Source organism: Cebus imitator, unplaced genomic scaffold (assembly GCF_001604975.1).
Source record: "Cebus imitator isolate Cc_AM_T3 unplaced genomic scaffold, Cebus_imitator-1.0 Scaffold21, whole genome shotgun sequence".
Lineage (NCBI taxonomy): Eukaryota > Metazoa > Chordata > Mammalia > Primates > Cebidae > Cebus > Cebus imitator.
In genome coordinates, this window is record NW_016107336.1 from 10767452 (window position 1) to 10773451 (window position 6000).

The following is a 6000-nucleotide window of genomic DNA, read 5'->3' on the forward strand; positions in this document are numbered from 1 at the left end:
TATATACGAAGGATTAACATTTTCTTGTATGTGGAACCTTTAGATCTCAGCCATACGTAAAGGAAACCCAAAACATGTGACTCAGCCATGTACAGACTTGATTTATTTTATCCAAACTTACAAGGAATTTGAAGGTAGAAGGTCCAAGATTAGTGCAATGGCTATGTTTCCTTTCCGCTTTGCCATCCTTAGCCTTTAGTCACAGGACAGCCGTGGAGCCTCCAGACATGTGCTTGCATAATAAGCTGGAAGCAGAGATGACGGGGGAAGCAAAGGCATGCCAACTGAACCTGCCTTGTTAATCATCAGACCAATAGCCTTCTTGCATGCCCTGGTCAGTCACCTTCTGTTCATTTCACATAGCAATGCCTATACTCTTTTTTTTTTGTTTTGGCTTAAATTTTTTTTAAGATGAGCATTTTGCCTTACTAAATAACACTGGAGTTGTGTTAGGAAAATGGGAAATGGTTTTTAGTAGACAGGAGCTTTTGACACAGATGACTACGTAGTAACCTCAAAGTTATCATCTCTAAAAAACATTTAACTCTCTCATCTTCCAATGAAACTGCAATGGTGATATATTCTGAGTAGGACAATTAAGGCTTTGAAAAAATATAAATGGTAAATAAGGCTCTGACTATACATTGAGTTGTGAGAGAAAGGTAAGGATCACTCTAGGTTAGGGAAGCTCTTCCCCTAAACAGTGTGACTATTCCTACAATGCAGGTGTGAACTAGGAATTATGGCAGGGTATCAAGACTAAGAGCTGAAACATGTCTACAAGGGCATTCATTTAAGATGAACTTAGTTTTGGAGCAATTTTTTCCTCTTGAATCATGAGGAGTGTCAGAATAAGTCTACTATTTAAATTTTTATCCATTTAGTTATTTACTGATATGCTATGTACCATTACATGGATATGTATTTAATACTTCTAGAGCCTAATATGATGATGTGAAGAATAAAGTGACGAAGCAAAAAAAAAAAAAAAAAAAAAAAAAAGAAGCAAAAAAAAAAAAAAAAAAAGAAAAAAAATTCTGGTCCATTATGAGTCTTCTCTCCTGCTGACACTTGGAATGAATTAGCTGTGTTCTCTCAGCAGAACTGTGGACAGTAACTCCAAGAATGCCTCATGGTGAAGAATGAGGTGGCTCACAGGAAGAAATTATCACAGGGAGCTTGCAAAGGGTGGACAGCCACTAGGTAGGCAGTCCAAGACTTGAGACAAGTCCCATCATTCCCAAAATCTGGTAGAGGGAGGTGGCTCTTGACAAAATAGAAGCCGGTTTTGTGTTACAAGAGTAGGAGGAACAGGATTTTAGAAAGGTCAAGAACTGGGTATGAGATCCTGCACTACCAAAAACGAGACGATAACTTTATTTCTCATGGCCACAATTTTTCCTTCTGCTAAATAAAGGCAACTCCAAGTTCCTTACCTGGAAACAATTTTTGTGGGATTCTAAATTTAAATGTAAATTTTATGCTTTTGGAGGGAGTCTGAGATCCTTTGCCATAATGAGGGAATGGAATGAGCCGCCGATTATCTGATATTGCTTGTTATCCAGCATTATTTTGAATGGATTCATCTGAAAGCAGGAAAGAACACTGCATCTCTATAATGTGTACTGTAAGTAACATTACTAAAAATGCCATATCAGGTATTAGCCACCCACCCAACATGTTTCCCAATTCAGATACCATTTGTTTTTTTGTTCTACAACTCTTTGTAACAAGATATTCTGGGTGAAATTATGTATTCACAGCTTGCCAGGGAAAGTTGACTGAGAATCATTAAGTATAATATGAATTATAGAACAATTGCTATCATGTGGCATTAAAGTAGATACGGAAAAAAAAATTGTGTTTATCTTGGGAACTTAAAACTTTACTGGAAGGTGTCCTAAGAGTTGAGCTTTCACCTATGTACAGAGGTACAGAGGTTTCATAGGTACAGAGGTTGACAGAACACTGTAAGACAACAAAGACAACAAAGATAGAAAAGATATGCGGTTGTGATTTAAAAACTTAAAATTAAAAAATTTAAACATAAAAGGTACATGCCAGATCATAGTGCTGACTGGAAAAAGAGTTGGAGCCATTTTTTCCGATCTCCCTCCCTTCCTTCTTTTCTTTTTTAGTTGTTTCCTTTGGATTACTTCTTAATTTATGAGTAAGCTGATTCTAGAAGGAAAAATGATTTATCTAAGAACACATTGCTTATTACCAGCCACTAGGAATTGTACTGAGTATTCTGACTTCCAGCCTAGAGTTGCTGCTAAAAAATGAGATGGAGTTTGATCTTGAAGCACCTTGAGTTCTATATTAAACAGTTATTACTCTTGGTCATCAGAAGCCAAAAAACTGGCATGATTTGGCTCAGGCTTTTGAAAGTTAATTCTATAAATGGTGGGAAAAATATGATGAGAGTGAGAATATCAGTAAAAAAAATGATGGTAATTTTCTAGGCAAGGTCTGAGGAATATCACTGGAAAAGAATGAAAGAAGTTGGATACTCACATAATGAAGAAAATTTCCTAATCGCTAACATGTCTTGTGTATGCGACCTGAAAAACTTTACTGCAATAATCTACCACCCACAGGTCTAGTAATCTGTGCAACTCTGCAGTGGGATAGTGGTATAGTGGTGGTGTGAATGTGTTTCCTCTTCAGTTTCCATTTGTGGGAGGAAAATTAGGCATACAGAGATGGTGGTTCAATACCATACTGAACATTGCGAATCTCTTCTTATTCTATTGGCAGCTTGCTGGCTGGGTAATAAGGACCTATAACTTGTTTCTACTGCAACATGTATTATTAAGTATCCATTCTTGACGTCTGTGCTAGATTAACTATTCTGTAACTTCCTCCTTTTTCTTGCTCTCAAACATACTTTCTCAACCCTAATAACATCACTATCAACCCAGGCTTTTAAAAGTTTCTACAGAGCTTCAGAACATAAAACAAACATGTATTAACAGAAAAGAGAAGCAGCTGAATCATATATCTGATAAAGAGTACTGGTGACTGTGCTAATTGCTCAGCTGAGTCCTGTATCATTTTATAGCCTGTCTAGCGAGTTACCCAGAAGTAATTTCACCCAACATGTTTTCTGTCCTTCAACAGCTAGTACCATGCTTCTAAGCTTCTGTTTTCTAATTTGGATGAATGAGTGAACTTGGCTGAGGGGATGCATTGTCAAAGCTGATTTATGTTGTTGTCAATCCAAACTGCTTAGCTCTGCAGCCGAAATTATCCTTACATGCCCATTGTTCAGAGTTCAGAAAAACACCTTCTGTTCTATTGTTGAGCCATAGTCAGAATACAGATTTTGTGTGCTGTTGTGTTGTTCTTTTCCCTATGCATCAAGCTTTTTTACAATAATGGATGACTCTGCTGCAGAGTTGGTTTTTTTTTAATCTCACAGGAAAGAACAGAGCACTGTTACAAATGGACATAGTGGGCTGGAGGTGATATTAAAAAAAAATCTCTAAAAGCCTAAATAACTACCAACCATTTTTAATTTTCATAGAACCCATTTCTAGCACTAATGGGAGAATTCACACACACACACACACACACACACACACACACACATATATTCACACACACACATACATATACATATATATATGTGTGTATATATATATATATATATATATATATATATATTCACTTATATATAGTGTGGTCAATGATTGCCATCTGTGAAGTCCAGAGTAATTTATCCAAAAGTAAATAATAGGGTTTTTTGTGTATACCTGTCTCTGTTTCATTCAGGCCTTAAATAGAAAACCAAAGCTATTTTCAAATTAGAATAATTTGATAAAAGTTTACTTATTGGTGGATTGTAAAAGCAAAAAGAGTGTAGTGATCTTAAGAACATTTGCCACTCTTACCACTCCAAAGCCACTCCAAGGCCTAAGTGAATGGAGTAGTTACTTGAATCTAGAATTGGAGAGCTATGCAGAGGAGTCCACCTGGAGAGAAAGAGTGACTTTTGCTCCCAGGACACAGCTAGTCCAAAGTACAGTCTCAAGGGCAGGAGGCAGAAAAATATCTACCTACCTACTCTCTTCCTCCTCACATGCCCTACTGAGACCCTCTATTGGCCTCACACAACCAGGAAACATAGAATGAAATATCCTAAAGCTGCTGCTGTAATGGGTACAAGCAAAAAGTTGCGTGGGATGTGAAGGCGGTCAATCTGTGCAAACAAAAGATAGGTAATGCATTATTTGTCAGTGTTGCCATTACATAGTTGAACTAATCTTTTAAGGCTAACATCTTCACCTGTGAATTGATCACTTTATTTAGTTTAAGGTCCAAAACCTAGTTATGCTCTGTGTTTGGTGTTTTAAACTAATATTTAGAGAAAAGCTTACGGGTTGGCCTATGGCAGGGGTGGAGCCAAGGACTTTGACCAGAAAAACAGAAAGGACTCTCCCCTATCCCGTTCCGTCTTAGCGCGGTTTATCCAGACACAGTTTCTTTTCAGGCATATGCTTACACCTCCCCCAGTTTTCTGTGTTTCACTCCGGTGCCTCTCATCCTGGATTTTGTAGGCAATCAGGCCTCTGAGACCAGATACATCCTTCTAGTCTTTGGAACACAGCCTTGTTTATAATGGCACCTTCCTACATTGATCCCATTACTGTTGCTTTAGGACTTGAGAATATGACCAAAAACAATACTCTGCCCAGTTTCTTTTTAGGAGACTGTATGCTGAAGGAGCTGAGAGGCTTCATTATCAGGAGAGCAGCACCAATGCTACACATCAGTTATTTAACCCCAAGCAGCTCAAGATAAACACAGAAAAGCATCTGCCATTTTCAGAATATTTTTTGTACTTCCGTGGGAGTGTGTGTATGTGCGAGTGGGTATGCACACATATTCCTGAAGTGGGGGTGTTTTCACTGGACCAAGACCTAGAAGACACCCGGTTTGGCTTGAGTTATTTACCCTTTACCATTTCAGCCTTACTTTTAATCATCTACATCCCCAAAGCTTAGCTTTCATGTTTTTCAACGATGCAAGTGATAGATACTAAGACTACTTTCTAAGTTTACCCAGTGAAATGTTTTATAAATTAATCACCAGGTAGATTTTCCTTGTCTAATTAGATTTCTTTTTTAGCCTATGTAAGATCTATTTTAGAATCATCTTAATATTTGTTTATGTAAAAGTAAACTGTAAGCTTTCCCAAAAGAGTATGACATTGAATGTGGAGATTTTTTTAAAAAATTATTTCACTGGGGACAGATTTTAATCAAAATAGGCACAATAAACAATATTTGTATTGAACTTCCTGACAGATCACTTTTAATTCTTTGCCTCGTTTAATTCTCTCAACAAGACCATAGGATAAACAGTTTCATCCAAATATCCAGGATGAAAAGGCTCAGGCTAAGAAGCTTGATTTTTCTCAGAAAATGTGGCCTTTTGTGTTTGTCCATCCCAGGTTCCACATTCTTGGTCTATGTGCCATATTTGGGTCTAGAGAAGCTGATATCACAATGTAGTCTCTAATATATGCCACTATTTAGAAGACTTAATAACTTCTTTTTAAAATTTCACATTAACTTCTTTTTAAAATTTCATATACCTTGCTTAGCTATGCTGAAATTTCCCCTTGATGCCTGCTCACATCTTAAAAATTGAGTCATTTATAACAAACAGCAAGAGTCAGAATAGCAGCATCTAGGTTGCTCAGAGTTACAATACCAGATGCTGAACTGGAATGATTTACCTTTAGCCTCAGTATAACGCAAAGACCGTATATTACAATGGAGCCAAACTCTCCTCTAAATGGCCTTAGATGAATCTAGGAAGAGCTCTTCAACTCATACCTTTGGACACAAAGGCAGCCTTAAAAGGTCTCTATTTTACTCATGCCCAAAGAGAGGAAGGAAGAGTAAGAAAGAAGAAAACAAAGAAAGGCATGTGTGGTTGAGGGGAGATGTGGCTTTTAAAATATAAAACATCCATATATTTCCTATGTAT